Genomic DNA, 20,042 nt, shown 5'->3' on the forward strand with positions numbered 1-20,042 from the left:
CCATGACGGACCCCCCAGCCCCGGGGACCACCACCCCCCGGGGCTTTGTAAAATATGGGAGTGCGGCCCCCCTCCTGGAGCCTTGTCGAGGGCCTGGGGACCGCCACCCCCCAGGGCCGGCTCCTGCAGTGTCCCGGGGTGCCCACCCCCGGGACACTGTAGTTTGCAATGACAGGGCAGGAGCCTCACGGCTCCCACCCTATCATTGCAAACTGCTTTGCTATTTGGAAGAGAGAGCAGGAAACCTGCTCCCCCTGTGGAAAAGCAATGCCGGCTCCCGCAGGACGCAGGGAGCCGGCTGGGACCGTGGGGGGATTGGGGACCCCCCCATGGCCCCCAACGGAGAGGGCCAGCCCTGGGGGATGGGGTCCCCGGGGCTATTAGTGGCCCGGGAGGGGGGGCCATGCGGCCCCCCTCCTCAAATTGAAAAACAAAAATATATTTTTTTTTAAAAAAACAACAGAGAATTAATTCCTCCTCAATCCTATGGGTCTCTGGAGGCCAACTATCTCACCGGGTACCTCCAGGAAGCGCCACGGAGCTGCGTTGCAGAGTGTTGTAAAAAGGGGCGTGGCCTCTGAACACTTTTCTGCAACGCAGCCCCCTGGCGCATACTGGAGGTACCTGGTGGGCTAGTTGGCCCCCAGAGACCCATAGGATTGAGGAGGAATTAATTCTCTAACTTAAAACGCACATTTGCGGACATGTCAGCTCAGGCCTCGCCCCCTTCCTTCACCACTGTGCAAACACGCCCCGTGGCGCGTTTTAAGTTGGGGAATTAATTCTCTTTCAATACTGAGGGTCCCTGAGGGCCAAATAGCCCAACAGGTATCTCAAGTATGCACCAGGGAACTGTGTTGTAGACAGGTGTTCAGAGGCCACGCCCCTTTTTACACCTCTCTGCAACACAGCTCTGTGGTGCTTATTGGAGGTACCTAGTGGGCTAGTTTGACCCTAGGGACCCTTAGGATTGAAGGGGAGTTAATCTCTCAACTTAGAAAGGCCACAGGGCGCGTTTACACAGTGGTGAAGGGAGGGGACGGGGCCTGAGGTGATGTGTGCAAACACGCCCTGTTTCGCGTTTTAAGTTGGGGAAAAAATTCCCCTTCAATCCTGAGGGACCTTGGGGGCCAAGTAGCCCACCAGGTACTTCCGGGAAGCGCCAATGCGCTGCGTTGCAGAGAGGTGGTGCAGGCCGTGCCCCTTTTTACATCTCTGTGCTACGCAGCTCTGTGGCGCTTACTGGATGTACCTAGTGGGCTAGTTGGACTATAGGGACCCTCAGGATTGAAGGGGAATTATTTCCCCAACTTAAAACGCGCCACAGGGCGTGTTTGCATAGTGGTGAAGGGAGGGGATGGTGTAGGAAAGTGGCTCCATATATACTGGAAAAAAGTAAAATCAGCCGAACTACGAATTATGATTTACTCACCTGTTATCAGGAGAGACCTCAGTGCTGCATCTTTGAGCCCAGTACTGATCCTGAAAAGTAATTTTAACCGTACTTACTAGTAACTTGAATTTCCTTCCATAGGATATCATTGCCTGCTTTTTGCTGAAAGTTTCCAAGTGTTGATTTTTCAAACTTACAAATATTCCTCTAAAATCGCCTGTATGACTTAAACGCATTCTTTCAACTGTTTACAGGAGATACACCAGTGCTGGATCCACGATCCACCACTGAGTAAGAAAAAGTAAGGATAATACTACTTACCTGCTAAGTGAATTCCCTCCCATAGGATAACACTGGTGATTCTATGTGAAAAAGTTTCTAAGTCTCAACTTTAAAAATACAATAATATTCCTTAAAAATCACTACTGTAACCAAAATGCTTTTACTCAACTGTTTACAGGAGATGTCCCAGGACTGAATCTAGGATCCAGTCCTGTGGTTAGGAAAGTAATACATAAAGTAACTAATTGCATTGAACTAGAAATTCCCATTGAGCTCAATGTTGCATTGTGTTTGAAATTGTGTTGCCCATTGCAACAACTGTAACTACTGTACTTAAAAGTCTATTGCCTATTTGCAAAGTATTTAAACTAAAGTAATTCATTCTGAGAAAGTATATTTTCTAATGTAATGTATAATGTAATTATAATGTAATTTAAAAAATAAAATATCTAGAAATAAATAGTTTAAAAAAATGTAGTAAATCAGTATCAAAAAAATAAATCTAACAATTAATACATTTAAAAATTGTCATTTACAAAACCTTTGAAATTCACCGAAAAAACCATAGGTTTCAAACATGTTGTAGTTAGGAATTAGCTTTTAAAAAACCTTCGAAATTCACTAAAAAAACCATAGGTTTCAGACATGTTATAGTTAGGAATTAGCATTTTAAAAACCTGGTCAGTGATGTCACTGACCATGTCATGAATGATGTAATATGTGACATCATCAGCAGTGGATTGCGGGCGCGCGAGTTATAGTTAGTAGAACTAGCTACAATGGAGGAATTTCTATGGTTTTGTACGAGTGAAATGTCCAGCTAACTATAACACCCCTGAAACCTATGGTTTTTTCAGTGAATATATTATATATATATATATATATATATATATATTATATATATATATATATATATATATTATCTACTGGCGGTCGCCAGTAGATAGTTATAGTTAGGACCGTGTTTCCATAGGAAATCCGCAACATTCTATTTGGAATAACTTTGGCGCCGGTTGACGAATCCTCGCGAAATTTTCAAAATAGGTGGGGCGCCCCGCTCCGCTCCTACCCTGAAAGTCTCGGGGGGATTAGTCAAGCGGGGGCTGAGAAAAAAGGGGGGTCCCAAAAAGCGTTTTCCCTATGCAATTTTCCATAGGGACCTTTAGTCCAAGGTACAGCCCGAACGGCTGAACAGAATTACTTGAAATTTGGCAAAGAGGTAGTCCTCAGCTCAGGGATGTGCCTTTTGCATATATGGAGTCAATCTGTTCAGTAGTTCCTGAGAAAATCAAAAGTAAAATCATATATATATCTGGGCGGAGCCTAACCACACATCTCATCCTGAGATCTGATTGGCTGTCAGCACTTCATCCAAGAAGTGTTGGCAGCCATCTTGGGACCAATATACATGATAGCACCTCATTAAAAAGCATTGCAGTTAATAGAAGGTTTTAAGACTTTAGTTACATTATAAATCATTTGTTGATGGTACCATACTCATTTAAGGAATTGTGTTGTGTTCTAAGGTGATTTTACCATGTGAAAAAGCCTTCTGCTGTGATATCATGAACCATGTTTTAGAGAAAACTATTTTCTCATGCTTTTCCCACAGAGGTTTGGAAGGTGATCTATAAGCTAAACTGAGAGCATATTTTCTGTAAATTCACATTATCTTTCTCAGTCATGTGAGAATGAAGTCTGACATTCTCAGTAAAACATGTACATCCAACAAGGGCAGAGACTGTCAGTTGATTCCTTTGTGTTCTACTGCAGCTTCCCAGAGTGTTCTAAAGAACAACTAGAGCGCTAACAGTCTTACTTATGACAAAAGTATGGCACACCTGAAGCCATCTTGATTGGAATAAAGTGGTAACACTTAAAACATTTAATTTACAAAGGAACAAAATGAGGGGGTTCATTTTGCCATATAAATTATGATTAGTGCTGCAGAAAGAAAAACACATTTTGACTTCTGAAATCCTCTTTTATTTCATAAAAAAATTCTGTCATGCAGACTGAAACATGCACTTTCAATACCAGCAGCAGATTTGCCTGGTGAGCAGTAGCTTTACTACAGTGATCTAATGAGCAACTAGAGTGCTAACATTCAGAATTTATGGAAAATGTGTGACACATCTGAATGCCTTCTTGATGGAATCAAAGTAAAAAACTAAAAGTATTTCCTACTGAGGAGACTGCAGTAAATGAGGAAATTAGGAAACTTCATAACAAATAAATCTCCCAAGATGGCCACCAGAGACAAAAGAGCCCAAATGTAGCCCAAATGTAGCCCAAATATCACCCAGATGTAGCCCAAATGTAGCCCAATGACAGAATGTCCCAGAGTGTTCTTAAGATCAACTAGAGCGCTTACTGTCTTACTTATGACAAAAGTATAGCATACCTGAAGCCATCTTGATTGGAATAAACTGGTAACACTTAAAACATTTAATTTAAAAAGGAACACAATAAGGGGTTCATTTTGCCATAGAAATTATGATTAGTGCTGAAGAAAGAAAAATTAGGGCATATTTTGAGTGACTTCTCAAATCCTCTTCTATTTCAATTTAAAATTTCTGATATGCAGACTGAAACATGCACTTCTAATACTAGCAGCAGACTTCCGTAGTGAGCAGTAGCTTTACTACAGTGATCTAATGAGCAACTAGAGTGCTAACATTCAGAATTTATGGCAAATGTGTGACATATCTGAATACCTTCTTGATGGAATCAAAGTAAAAAACTGAAAGCATTTCCTACTGAGGAGACTGCAGTCAATGAGGAAAGTAGGAAACTTCATAACAAATAAATCTGCTAAAATGGCCACCAGAGACAAAAGAGCCCAATTGTAGCTCAAATGTAGCCCAAATATCACCCAAATGTAGCCCAATGACAGAAGTGTGCAAAACACTTATTTTTTGTGTATTTGCAGTTTTATATAGTGCAGACTTGTCAGGTATTGGAGTGCTGTACATGAGCATTGGTTACATCACACAAGATCAAATTCATTTTGGTTGTAGACATGGGGAGATTAAGTGATTTGACCAGAATCACAGAATGTTGTGCTGAAGCAGAAACTCCAACCTGGTTCCCCAGTTGCAAAGTCTGCAGCTCTGGAAGTAACACCACACCCTCTCCCCTTGGATGCAACATTTAATCAAGTGGTCAACTGGATAAAAAAACTAAGATTACAAATAATTTAAAAGTTCTTTGTCGCTATTTGAAAACTCAGAAAATATGTCCTCATTTTAGTTTTTTAAAGCACTAACCATAATTTTGATGCAAATAAGACCATCTCATATATGTAATTTCTAAAGGAAATGCTCTAGGCATTACAGTTTTGATTACATCAAAATGACGTCAGGCGTTCCACACTTTTGTAATAAATATAGAATGTTAGCAATCTAGTTGTTCATTGGGATACTGTTGACAGGCAGAGGCCAGGGGCACGGACTCTGAAAATTGAAGGCAGGTAGGAGAGTGCAGAGGCAACAGTTTGACCACACTAGGCAGGCAGGAAGGGCATTGGCAGCACAACAGACTATGGAGGACAGTGGAAAGGGGGGCAGGGGCTACAAACCAACAATACAGGACTGGCAAGAGAGGCTGTGGTGATGTAATAGACCATTGTGGGCAGAAGGAAGAGGCAGTGGTCATACAACCATACATGCCAACAGACCCGTTTCAGCCAGGAAACGTCCAATGTTTTTAAGCTCAAATGGGCTTTACTTGATCTGGTTCCTGTCTACAATCTTCTCTTTTTCAATGTAACTCAAAGGGGAAAATCAATACCCCAGTTTTATTTCAAAATCTCCCTCTTACCAAGTTCAAAATGTTCGCAAGTATGGTACATTCGATCATGGTAGGCAGGAGGAATTGGGGTAGGGACATGGACTCGGATAACAGAGGACAGGAGGGACAATGAGAGGTGCACCAAACTGACCCTACAGGGCAGGCATCAGGGTTTGCAGCAGCACAATACACCACACAGGGCATGCGGGACGGGAGTGCAGCACAACAATCCATAGAAAGCAATAGGGAGGGGACAGGACCATGCACATGGACAACAGACAACAGAGGGGAAAGAGGAAATGGTAGCTAGCTGACCATAATGGACAGACAGGAGAGAAAGCGGCAGCATAGCAGACCATAAAGGGCAGGAGGGACGGATCAGGGGCATTACAATGGAACGGACAAGCCAGGAAGGAGGGAATAGGGGTCTGCACATGGAAACAGAGGGCTGGGGGCAAGGGGGTAGGGCAGGAGCAGCAGGATGACCATGGAGGTCAGGCAGGATGGGCACTAGAAACAAGACACACCATGGAGAGCAACAGTGAGACTGATGGCATACACACAGACCATGGAGGGAAGGTGGGAGGGGGTCAGGAGCAGCTAGCTGACCACACAGGGAAGGTGGGAGGGGCCATGGCAGCACAGAAGACCATGCATGGCAAGCGGGAGGGTTAGTGGCAGCACAATGGCTATGATGGGCAAGAAGGAGGGTGCAGGGGCATGCACAAAGGACCATGGAGGATAGAAGGGAGGGTCAGGACCTGGGCACAGACAAGAGAGTTCAGGGGAAGGGGCCTCACAACAGACTGCGCGGGGCAGGCAGGAGGAGCAGTTGCAGCACAACAGACCAGGGAGGGCAGAAGGGTGTGGCAGTAAAATGGACCATGAAGGACAGGAGGAAGAGGATAGGGGCATGGCATGTGGACAGGCAGGGTGGAGGTGGCAGGGACAGGTTACAGTCATCTGACAATGCTAGGCAGGTGGGAGGGGAGTGGCAGCTCAACAGAACACTCAGAGTAGATAGGAGTGGCAGGTCCATGGAACATGGTGGTCAAAAAGGATGGAGCAGGGGCATGCACAAAGACATCGGAGGGAAGGGGGAAGGAGAATAGGGTCAGCAAGCTAAGCACAGAGGCCAAGCAGGAGGTCAATGATTGCCCATAGAATTGGGCAATGGGGGGCAGTAGGAGTGGACTGGTACATCATGCTAAATGGAGGGCAGTGGCAGCACATCAGACCATGCATGGCAGGAGGGAGGAGGCTAGTGCATGGATTCAGACAACAGAGGATAGGGAGGAGGTGGATGGGACAGCAAGCTAACTGTTCATAGAAGGTGGGTATTAGGAACTTTATTGTTTTTAAAATGTGTGTCTGTGCGAACTACTTAAAATATGAACAAGTATGCAGCATAATCTCACTTTTATTCAGGAAGAAGAGGACGTTTGGGACTGTGACTCCGGGCTCACTTGGCAGAAACATCCCCTGACCCTCCACCCCCATCGCAAAATGTAATGCCCGTGAAAAGGGTAGGTGGACGCAGTGTTATATAGAACATAGTCCTGAGAGCACGATTGAAAATGAAAACTAGATGTAGTATATGGTATAAACTATGCACCAAAAAGTGTGATATAAGATGAACCGGGGAGTGAAATATAATATGCAATACATTGTGCGCAATGACAGATTCATTGGAGAGCGCGAGATAGCACAGGCACTAGCGCTTGCTATGTGATATGCGCCTTGGAGTGTAATATGCACAGGGCAGTGTTGTGTAACCTAAGTAGTCTCTAAAGTTGTAATATAAAATATGTGCTGGGTAGTGTAACATTGCATATGCACTGTGACAAAGATATGGATCCCAGATTGTAATAAGTATGGCATAGCGCTGTGCTTTATAACATAGGCATTGAGGAAGGCACGTTAGATGGGGCAATATAACCTGTGCGAAGGCAAGTGTGGCATGACATATTCACGGGGTGGTGTTACAGTGCACATGGGCTAGAGAGTGTCATAGCATAAGCACTAGATGGTGGAATACAACACAGAGGTGTGTGGCACTCGGCAGGCAATGGTGGGTGTAACACAGCATTGGGCTCAGCCAGGAGCACGCTGTGACTCTCAAGTGAGGTTTGTCTCCTTTCCTTTCCGGCGGTGGATGTGTGTTTTATTGACCGTGAGGGGATTTCTTGCATAGTTTGGTCGAATTTTTGTCGAATCCCCTTTGAATGGCTTGGTGTGCATGTGTATTAAATGTGCCCGTCAATAGCTACCCATGTTTGTATAAATAAACGACAAGGGTGTCTACTTGGAGAGTACCCACCAGCGGGGGCGCCGGGATTAGGCACGGTAGGGTGTCAGACATGTCAGAGCTTCACTAGCGGTGTGAATACATTCTACGTGGATTCATTGTATGCATAGTCGCCTTTTAATGAATATCACGCAAATCGTCATGGTGATAGGTACATACGGTTTGTCCAGCAACACAGCCCCCCTCCAAAAGAATAAAAAAAAAAACAAAAAGGCCATGACCTAGGGGTTGGGGTCCCCAGGGCCGATTAAGGCCTTGGGAGGGCCAAATTAATTTTTTTCAACAAAACAAATTAGGGTGCAGGCCCTGGGGGATGGGGTCCCCAGGGCTAATAAATTAGAAAAAGAAAGGGGGGCCACACAGCCCTCCTTCTTAAAAATAAATAAATAAAAGACCGGCATCGCGCCGGAGGCCATGCCCCCTCCTTGCAGCACTCTGCAAACGCGCCCCCTGGCCAGTTGAAAGTTGAGGAATTAATTCTCCTTCAATACTCAGGGTCCCTGAGGGCCAACTAGCCCAACAGGTATCTCCAGTATGCGCCAGGGAGCTGCGTTGCAGACAGGTGTTCTGAGGCCACGCCACTTTTTACACCTCCATGCAACGCAGCTCTGTGGCGCTTACTGGAGGTACCTAGTGGGCTAGTTTGACCCTAGGGACCCTTAGGATTCAAGGGGACTTAATCTCTCAACTCAGAACGGCCACAGGGTGCGTTTACACAGTGGTGAAGGGAGGGGACGGGGTCTGAGGTGACGTGTGTAAACACGCCCTGTGGCGCGTTTTTAAGTTGGGGAAATAATTCCCTTTCAATCCTGAGGGACCCTGGGGTCCAACTAGCCCACCAGGTGCTTCCAGTAAGCACCACTGCTCTGTGTTGCAGAGAGGTGGTGCAGGCCGTGCCACTTTTTACACCTCTCTGCAACGCAGCTCTGTGGCACTTACTGGAGGTACCTAGTGGTCTAGTTGGACCCTAGGGACACTCAGGATTCAAGGGGACTTAATCTCCCAACTTAAAATGGCTACAGGGTGTGTTTACACAGTGGGGAAGGGAGGGGACGGGGCATGAGGTGACGTGTTCAAACACGCCCTGTGGTGCGTTTTAAGAGGTAGTTCCCCTGCCCTATTATATACTAGGGGCTTACAGAGGAGGTCATGCTAATCACAGGGGGACCCCAACGCATAGTGTGCCCTAGTGTATGTAGGTGTTTTCACTGTATTCTGAGTGTCTTTTAACATAGCACTGGCTCTAGGACTGCTTAGGCAGACTCAGTTACCACCAGTATCCGTCTGAAAAAGTTGAGGGTACAGGATGATTTTGCAACAAGGCTTCTTTCTGCTCTTCTGTTTGTTCTTTCTGCACGTTATATTTCTTCCTGCACTTTTCTTCGTCTTTGAGGACTTCTGTTGCTTCTTTCTGCATTTCTTTTTTTTCTTTCTGTGCGTTTTTCCTTCTTTCTTCACATGTTCTATCTCTGTAGGCATAGTTAGAAATTAGCATTTAAAAAACCTTTGAAATTCACTGAAAAAACCATAGGTTTCAGGCACGTTATAGCTAGGAATTAGCATTTAAAAAACCTTAGAAATTCACTGAAAAAACCATAGGTTTCAGGGGCGATATAGTTAGCTGGACTTTTCACTCGTACAAAACCATAGAAATTCCCCCGTTATAGTTAGTTCAGCTAACTATAACTCGCGCGCCCGCAATGCACTGCGGATGACGTCACATATTACATCACTCATGACATGGTCAGTGACATCACTCATGACATCACTGATGACATCATCCTTGTGATAGAGTGGCAGACCTCCTCTCCCCCTAATATAACCTTTCATACACACATTCAAAAATAGAAATTAAAATTTTCAAAACAATGGACATACCAATACCAGTTACAACAACCTATTCAGTAATTGTAAGATCCACATACACATCCACTCATTCACCAACAGTCCTATACAGTCACTCATACATGCACTCACTCATTATATGTATTCATACACCTATACATTCTGTTACACAACGCCACTCATCCATAAAGTTACTCACACACGTAGTCACTCATGCTAATAAAGAATCAAACATCCGTTTACCTGCATATTCAGTTATACACACACCACCACACTTACTTCTACAGAAACTTACACATACTTAGTCTTTTAAACAATCACTTATAGAAACATACTTATTCATACAGGAACTCTTTCAATCTCTCACTCTCACATATACTCACTTATATACACCAATAGTCACATATACTAGTTTAAAACATATGTACCTACTCATAGAGATACTATTGAGACAGTCATTCACTCACTAACACACCCATGCACACACTCATCCACCCATACAGTCCTGCACACATGCTGTCTTCAACACATACAAACAGTGAGTCACTCATTCATGCACCTATGCACTACGTAATACCCCCACCGAACCATACAGACATCAGACACTCATACTGATACTCAAAAAATCAACTAATAACCTATATAGACACTCATGTAGCTACTCACCAACCCATGCAGCCACTTATACACAAAGTGAGAGACTGATACAGATATTTACATATTTAAACATTACTCACAAAGATACACTTAATCAGTCAGTAATACAATCAATTTTTCAAAAACAAATCATCCATTTAGACATTTATATACCCATTTATTCTTCCATCGACCTTGAGATATACATATATAAAACATATATAATTTTCAGAAAAACACACATTCACTGGGTGATGTCATCAGTGATGTCATTTGAGATGTCATCAGTGATGTCACTGACCTTGTCATGAGTGATGTAATATGTGACGTCATCAGCAGTGCATTGCGGGCGCGCGAGTTATAGTTAGTTGAACTAACTGTAACGGGGGAATTTCTATGGTTTTGTACGAGTGAAAAGTCCAGCTAACTATATCGCCCCTGAAACCTATGGTTTTTTCAGTGAATTTCTAAGGTTTTTTAAATGCTAATTCCTAGCTATAACGTGCCTGAAACCTATGGTTTTTTCAGTGAATATATATATATATATATAGATATAGATCTATCCGCCGCCACTGACCCTTTGATAACTGCTTACTATTCTGATTCAAGCATGTGAATCTATAAAAGATACAATACTGAAGAAAAAACAAGTTACTTACCTGTACTCTGTGGTTCTACAGTATTGGTATCTTTTATAGATTCACATGCGACCCTCTCTCCTCCCCTTTCAGGTTCACCTTCCATACCTCTCTTATTCCTCTAATTGTACTCGTGCTCGAAATCTGAGGTATGGTAGCCCTGCAGGGGATGGAGACTCTATGGTCTATGCTCTGATTGGCTGGAGTTTGGATGTTTTAAAACAATGGTAATAGGTTGCTAAGCGCTACTGAATTCCTATGGGCATTTGAATGTTGAGTTTTAACACTGCTATTTTACTGTTACTGTGGGGCTCCCACCATGACGACAGAGAGCATTCAAGCATGTGAATCTATAAAAGATATCAATACTGGAGAACCACAGTGTACAGGTAAGTAACTTGTTTTTTATGCAACGAGCAAATAATACTCATTCATAGCGACTTTACATAGACATCACATTGAAAAAATGCATACACAATGTACAACATTATTACATGATAAAACTTAATAACTTTACATTAATAAGTGTCCAACATGTATATTCAAATGTAGTATTCATTGTGAGAAAGTGTCCAACATTATTAACCAATCAAGGTTACATATTTCCATCACCTCGGGACATATTGTAGCCCTCAGAAATAAGGCCCAAAAGGTACCAAATTACCCTTGGTAGTCGGAGTTCATTCTAAAGGTCATAGAGGTATCAATACTCTTTGCCTTCTCATGTGTGTTACTTTTCTCCTTTTGTTAAGGAATGACTGTCTCCTGCCCACTTTAATATATATGCTGACATGTTTCGACCTTCTTGTAGGGCCTGGATATTTCTAGCGAAGTTCTTCCTCAGGTCAGGAACTGTGCATGTGAGGGACACATTCAAAGAGTGCCAAATTAGGATGCTCCACCTTCGAGGAATATTGGCAGGGTCAACTGAGCCGAGCTCATTTCCTTTTGCGCAGATAGGCTTTGAAAGTTCAATGGCTGATTTTTATGCTTCTGTGCCTGGATGGATCGAAGTGCATTCCTTGTCCTTATTAAGGCATGGTTTCATAGACCTATCTGCACTTCATGTGTGGTGGACCATATCCTTGACTCAGCATATGGCCCGTCTATAAAGGGTCCCCTGTATGTCCTCGTTAAGTTGTGTTTGTGAGCCGGGGAATGTGGGCTCCTCAGTTGAGGTCCATCGGAATATGAAGCTGTCATTGACTATTACAGATACAGAGTAATTGACGTACTCTTTGACAAGTTGCAAAATAATTTATTGTGCAGGGGATATATACATTTTCAATACATTAGTTTGTTCCCCGCCCCTTATCACCTCAACTGGATCCCTCCCTGTCATGATAGACACATTGAGAAGTCCTTTGTGGCAGTTAGTTTATAAATAACCTAATAGAACTCTAACAGTAGAATCCAAACATATTTAATGTTCTACATAGCCATTCAGCTATAAAACACTCACAATATACCATCAACTCCTTGGATGCTCTGCAGGTCAACAATTGAGAAATTCAGTGTAGGTACGTCAGGGCTTATAGCCAGACTGCCGCTGCCACAAAGTTTGCTAAATATTACCAGGCAGAGCCAAGTAGGGTGCTGTTCTGAAAAAGGATCATTTAGTATAAGTCTTGGTGGTAAATACAGGGTCTCTGCAAGGTGTTCTCTGAGAGAATAGAATGAAAAGCAGACAAGATGAGCCTTCTTTAGAAATGTTTCTAAGGGCTGGTGGTACAGTATAGCACAATACAGGACTTATGGTAGGGAGTCAAACGGTAAAGATATTTTCTCATAATAGCTTTTTTAAAAGGTGCATGCTGGCAGTGGGCTGTGTTTTCAATATCTTTATCCACTGAAAGTACAGCACAAGACAGGCTTTATTGTGAAAGTTCAAGAAAATTGTTATAATACAAGTATACCACTGAAAATATGTCAAACATGAACAAAGTTAGATCTGGCGTCTGTTTTATCTAACAACCTTCTGTCTTAGTCCATATTATTCCACATTATCCAGTCCAGCATGTTAGTAACTAAGTCCTTGAGCTACTAATGGAACATTCACTTACCTGAAAAACCAGTCTCTACCATGGGTATCTTCATTGAACACTTAATAGTTATTCCCATGGGAGGTATCCTGGAAAACAAAATTGGAGTGAAAGTCATCTCTCAGCATAAGACAGTCTATGCAAAGGCAACATTTGCTTTCTATGTTTTGTCTTGTAAAGTGGGGGTACTGTTTACAGACCTGCAAAACAGCAGCTTAAGTAAAGACAACAGTGAGTAACCTCATCCTGATCATCTAAAACACTGCTATCCCAGACAAGTGAAGTGGATTCCGGAAAACTGAGCACAGGGAGCTAACCTGGGGGAAGTCTGGCATCAAAATTGCTCTAAATTGATCTGGTCTGAGGCCCAAGGACTACAGTGGTACTGGTAGCGAAGCGGATGATGCGTTTTTTCTCTGAAGAAAAAAAGATTTTTCAGAGTAAAGCTGTCCAACACAGAATAAAAAGCTGGTGATTTCTTAGCAATGTGCATCACCAGTTTGTTACTGCATTGGGTAATCTTACTTACAGTAGAGTAGTGAGGGTTACTTTGTGGAACAATTAAGAAAAGAAAGGGAAATGCATGACTGCCTCAAGCTTGGCCATCCTGGGACCAACACTGCAAGATCTAGGGTACCCTTTTTGACACTTGGGAGGAATGGAGCTGAAGAGGTGCTCTGTGAAATCAAAGCAGTAAAGCACCTGCCTGCATCAGCATTGCCAAATAAGGGGAGACATCCCTGAAGAACTTGGAGGCAGCCATCTTTGTAATAAATTGTTCAGCATAAAAATTGTTCAGAATGGTAAGATTTTTTAGTAACAGACACATCCCTGCACACAAACTCCAATACACACTTGACAGTTTAAACAGCACTTTAAAGCCACCTCGCAACGAGAGGATTATTTGATATTTATACCACACAGAGTGATAAGAATCTGACATCAGAGCTAGATTACAGTCACTCATATTGCCTTACCTTAGTTTCTGAATTGTTAGATTAAACATTTCTAGGGCCCAGTCATAACTATTTGACTGGTGCCTACATTTCCAATATAGTCTCTTGAAGTCAGAATCGGCCTTAGTTTCTTTTCATCACCCTGATAAGCACTCCCATTTCTGATGGTTAGTTCTTCACCTTTTGCACATCCCCAAATGCCACGCTAGACTCAGACACTTTTACACAGTACTCTGACTCCATCTCTGCATCAGAAACACACGCCACTGTGACATCACTTGAGCAATAAAGCGCTCATCCGGGGCACCTACCACACTTCTCATTTTTGCACACCCGTCAATGCGGATCTAGAGCTTCTTTCCTCAACTCTTCCTCTGTAAAAAAGAGCATTCTCAAAACAAAATTCCCTCAGGCCAGTGCTTCACGGATGCTCAGACTTGATCACCGTGAAGATTGCCTCTAGTGTCTGGGGTCAGGGCATGATTAGAGTTCATCGACCGGTGCCCCAGTATGAACCCCAAGGCCATCAAAGAACATGATGCCAAACATTTTATGCACCTGTGATGACCTTGGGGGATCAACGTCATTTACCATCCAGATCACGAACAAGATCTTCCTCCTTTCTCTAAGTCCTCCAGAAAAACAAAGTAAACAAAATAATATGACCAGGCAAGTGAGATCCCTCGATGTCGTTCAAGGTCCAAGGGCAAATTGCTGCTTCAGAATCGTTCACAGAGCTGAAGCTTGTCCATATATCTCCACTTGCACCACATCCACTCCCACACCACTGACCTAAGTGCCACTTCAGGGCGTTTGCCGATCCATTTGCCATCGATGCCTGCTGTGAAGATCCACCACTGGGGTATCCAGAATTCCCACATGCCAGGGGCCACTCAAGCCATCTTTCCCCATGCAGTGTTAGAGATATTGTGGCATGCAGCAGTCCACTCTGATGCACCTCAGAGCCCAATGGGGCCATTTGGGACTCAGCTTCAGGTTCTGCCTAAATCTCTTCCCCTGGCACGGCTTTTTTCCTCCGAGGAAAACACCTTTGGTGCTGGTTGGATTTGTACAGAGGTAGGTGAAAAGGCATGGGTCGTCATACCCAGCAACCCTACTCAACAACACCTACCAAGCCGCTTAATCTTCCCCTTCTAGAATTCCATGACGTCAGACCAATGTGCCCTTCAGATTGTAGAAAGGGGTCAGCCAGACCCTTGAAGCAGCTCACCCTGCATCACCCCTCCCTCCCAGTGGCAGGAGGAGGTGTCAGCCTTGCTACAAAATGTAGTGGTTGAGTTGATTCTAGAGCATGAAATTGGGCAGGAGTGCTACTGTCAGTACTTACTGGTCTCCAAGAAGGAAGGAGGTCTTCGTCCTATGCTAGACTTCAGGTTCTTGAACTTATTCCTATATATGGAACAATTCAAGGTGCCGCCCTTGGCACAGGTTCTTCTGGCACTTGAAGTGTAAGACTGGATGGTGACCCTTGACTTGCAGGACATATATTTATTCTGCAGTCTCACAGTAGGTACCTTTGTTTTGTGGTAGGGTCCACTCACTACCAGTTTGCGGTCCTCATGGTCGGGCTGACATCGCCACCTCAAATCCTTACAGAGGTAATGGTGGTGGATGTGGCACATCTCAGATTGACAGGGATCTCTGTATTTAAAGGCAGGTCACCGTAGATGGTGTTGAGCCTTCTGCAGGCAGACGCACCTTCGACTTTGTTTTCCAGTCAACGTGCCCAAATCTTAGAGCCCTCTCAATGCCTTCTGTTCATAGGGACATTGACAACTTCTATGAAAGCCTTCACTCCTCCCTAGAGGAACCTGGACATTCACAATACGATTCCGATGTTTCACTTAGAGGAGTTGGAGATCAGAGGCCTCTGGTCTCCATAAGAGCAGGTACTGCCTATCATTCTGCTGACACTCAGGGTGATTCAGATGGTGCTCACTCTGTGCAATGTACAGAAGCTGTTTACTGTATTAAATCTTGCTACAGATTGATTTCTGAGCCTGTTTTGTATGTAATTGCCAATAAAATATGTTGTTAAAAAAGGTGAAAAATGAGAGGGTTGGTCCAAACCGCTTGCTTATCTGCTTAAATCAATTTTAGTTTTCTAATGGAACTTTTTTTCTATGCCATAACAAAAGATGATAAATGGAACATTGTCTTTACATAAGCTTTATTTTATTTTTTATTGATATGCTATTTACTTTGTGCTCAGCTGGCTTGCACATGTGGGAATCAATTCAGTGTTTATCAATATTTATGAAGAGCACATGATGGAAAAACAACATTTAGTTTGGATTGTATTATTTCTTCTCCGTTTTTATAATCTTCTTTAAAATATATCCTGTATTATCCTGCTTGCAAGCATTTCCAAAAAGTGCTTCAATCTAGAAGGGTTTTTCCATGTTTTTTCTTGATCAAAATAATTCACATCCGTTTGTAGTGCTCTGTGCTTTAAACTGCCTTTTATGCTTTTTAGAAGCTATCCTACAAATGAACAGAAAATCAATGGCCCTGAAGCGATTCATTTGAGGGAGGAAAGTCAAAATATGAATGCTTAAGGTATGGTCAAATAACATGTATACATACTTCTCATACTCGGGCCGTTGAGAAACCATTGTATGTATTGTTTGACAATACAATTTTCTGTTCAGTATGCATTTGATGTCCTCTTGTTTCACTTTTTTTGTAACATCTTTTTCTTTCGCTCTCTCTCTCAGCCCTTTACCACTACTGTTTTTACCTTTCCCTCTTCCACCTAGTTTCTAGTTTGCAAATCTTTCTTACTTCCATGTGCTGAAGCTATGCTAGTTTGACTGTGTATTGCTTATGGCTGTTATATCTGAATTAATTCAGTTCATTACTTCATTAACGTGTTTGTTCATAGATAATCAAAACCAGAATTTATCATCTGTCCTTGGAAAAATACTTGGTTGGGTCCTTTGCTTTTGTGTGATTGTCAACATATATTTTTGCTCCATGCCTTTCTAAAGTTAGTCATTTGATATCTGATGATTTTCTCACTCTGCTAATAGCTTATGATATAACTTACCCTAACCGATTGTGCCCGGCCCATTCCACTGAAACAGCTCTTCATTCTAGCTATTTACATTCTGGTTCTTAAACCACTGATTAAACGGGAGCAGCAGTGTTCTCAATTGCATTCCTTGAATGGCAAGAATTTATATCGAGACTCTACGCTCACACGTTTTCTGTATCTACATAACTCATGAGCTTTGTGGAGCACCTTTAACTAAAGGCTTCCACAATTATCTGTCCTTGCACTCTCCTCTAAATATACTGCCTGTGCACTATTTTCTTGACCGTCCCCATCTTTTACCTACTTTTTCTCAAAAGTTCCTTCCATCCATTAAGGGAACGCTGGTTCAGGTGTTCATGGACAACACTACCCCTGTGTGGTATTGCAACAAACAGGACGGGGTCAGCACGTGGACCCTGTGTCACGAGGCCCTGCACCTGTGGACCTGACTGGAACGCCAGGACGTCTTCCTGGTTGTTCAACACCTGGTGGGATGGGAACACCAGGGCAGACAAACTCAGCCATCGATGCCTAGCGGATAGCGAATGGCATCTGCATCCGAAGTTGATGTGAGTTCTGTTCCAAGAATAGGGAGGACCTTGGCTCGGTCTGTTAGCCACTGCTAAGAACGCACAATGTCAGCAGTTTCGCTCGCTGAAGTTTCCAAAGTGGCTCTTGCTTGGAGATGTGTTTCATTTAGAATGGAACTCTGGACTCCTGTGTGCCTTTACACTGATACCACTCCTGCCCCGAGTTCTCAAGAAGATCAAGACTGACCAGGCACCCAGTCATCCTTGTGGCTCTAGACTGGGCATGGAGCGCGTGGTATCCAGAATTCCAGGGCATGAGCATTTTTCCTTGGATATGACTGCCCCTTCGGGAGGATCTCCTGTCACAGCAGAAGGGCAGGGTCTTAAACCTAAAAATGGGTACTCTCCACCTTCATGCCTGGGTATTGAGTGATGACAGTTGAGTCTTTAATCTTCCTTCCAAAATCTGAGATGTTATTCTGGTAGTCAGGCGTCCCTCGACAAAAAACAGTTATGTTTGACTTTGGGACAGGTGTGTGGCTTGGCGCTTCTCATGACAAATTGGCCCATGTGCTGCCTCCCTGTCAGAGGTGCTATTGTTGTATTGTCTTTAGCCTAGAAAGGCCTTGCACTGGACTCTGTTTAAGGTTACCTGTCTGCCATTTCAGCTTTTCTGTGGTTACTGGATCAGCCCTCTCTGTTTCAGTCATGCCCCAGTAGGACCTTAATTTGGTCTTAACTTATGTGTTCCACTTTTGAAACTGTGCACAGCAGCCCCCTAAGACTTCTGACACTTAAGACAATCTTTCTAGTGGCAATTACACCAGCCAGGAGGGAGAGCAAGCTTCAAGCTCTTTCATTTCACCTCCCCCCCCCCTTGAACCTGCTTCTACCCAAACAGGTTGTTCTTCCCTGTGCCTCCTTCCTGCTGAAGCTGGCGATCCCCTTCCATGTTAGCCAAAACATTGTTACTGACATTTTTTGTTACACCTCATCCTTCCTAGGAGGAGGAGAGGCTCCATCATTTGGTTCCCAAAGGAGATCTCTCCTTTGACATTAATCGTACCAAAGAACACCGGCTGGACTGTCCACTTTTCATTGGGTTCACTAGAGTAAAAGAAAGGCAAAGCAGTGCAAAAACGAACCATCTACCATTAGATTGTGCTCTGTCTAAAAATCTGTTGTGTTGGCTAGGAAGTAGCTTTCTGAAGGCTTGAGGGCTCATTCCACCATAGCAAAAGTGGCCAGTACTGCGTTAGGAAGTGGAGTGCCTCTCCTGGGTATCTGTCATGCTGCTATGTGGGCATCTCTCCACGCGTGCACAAAACACTACTGCCTGGACAGTCAGGTCTGTCGGGACTTACATTTTGTACGTTCAGTCCTCCTGGACTTTTTGGTTTAAGCCAGTTTGCAGACCCACCTCCGGGGAGATATTGCTTAGGTATCTATTCTAAATTCAGGGATCTGTGGTTAGAAGTCTCTGTCAGAAGAACAAGGTACTTACTTTCGGCAACGCGTTTTCATGTTAGAAACTCTAGCTAACCACAGATTCCTCACTGACACACCCATCCTCTCAGCTTTGTGAAATGGGCTCTTCCCAAAAGACCTTGTTATATTTATCACACTGGTTATACAACTTTCAGTCATTGCTACGCGACTTTGGCACGGAAACAGCCATAAAAGAATCTGATGTCAGTACACCGGGGTGGCGCCTCTGCGCATGTCACTTTCGACACAAACGGCCTGATTGCCACCGACCGGCATGCAGAGGCACTGCTCATGATTTTCCGGGTTCAGTCTAATATTCTAAGGTGAGGAATCTGCGGTTAGATAGAGCCTCCACCAGAAAAAGCGTTACCGAAGATAAGTATGTTGTTATTCTGGCTCCTTTCACTTCTCACTGTTAAACTCCGAAATATAGTGCCTTCATCTATATGAGTTGAACATCCGCTTACCTTTTTTAAACCTTTGCCCGGACAGCATCTACTTGCCCCTCTTTCTCTCGATATAGATATATATATATATATACATATATATATATATATATATATATATATATATATATATATATATATATATTCACTGAGAAAAATCAAAGGTTAAAGTGATGTTATAGTTGGGTATAGTAATGGTTTACTTACCTAAAAAACTGAAATTCAGTGGGAAGGCCATAAACAGTAAAACAAGCGCACCATAACCGGTTACTTGTGTTACTGGTTGTGGTTGGGCCTAATCATTTAGCCAGTTACACCCTAGTCTTAATTTTTACAAATTCCCATGAGCTTGGGTGTGAACCCCCCCTTATCACTTCTCTGGACAGACCACTGTTTGATGAATTTTCAAATTCTGAAAACAAACGAGCTGGTAAAATCGAACAGAGTGTCTAGACTAGCTATGAGATAGTAATCTGTCCTACCAATCTCCTTCGGGAAGGTTTACCTTCCATCTGAGTCTTGAGTAATTTAAATGTAGAGGTTGCTCTGGGGAATTCTAACGATTCCTTTTACCAGGCACTTGACCACATCGCCCCTCTCATACACACTCCTGTAACCCCTAGCAGAA

The 20,042-nt window shown here is 43.4% G+C and overlaps 1 pseudogene across 1 annotated transcript in view; it reads left to right on the forward strand.

Annotated features, from left to right (window-relative positions):
- Positions 1-20,042, forward strand: part of LOC146870136 (complement component receptor 1-like protein) — a 796,036-nt pseudogene that overhangs the window by 738,870 nt on the left and 37,124 nt on the right. The window contains exon 12 of the transcript XR_014978076.1: positions 16,390-16,472. The product of XR_014978076.1 is annotated as a complement component receptor 1-like protein (transcript). The remainder of the gene's footprint in view (positions 1-16,389; positions 16,473-20,042) is intronic.

The sequence above is a fragment of the Triturus cristatus genome, chromosome 1_1 (assembly GCF_964204655.1).
Source record: "Triturus cristatus chromosome 1_1, aTriCri1.1, whole genome shotgun sequence".
Taxonomy (NCBI): domain Eukaryota; kingdom Metazoa; phylum Chordata; class Amphibia; order Caudata; family Salamandridae; genus Triturus; species Triturus cristatus.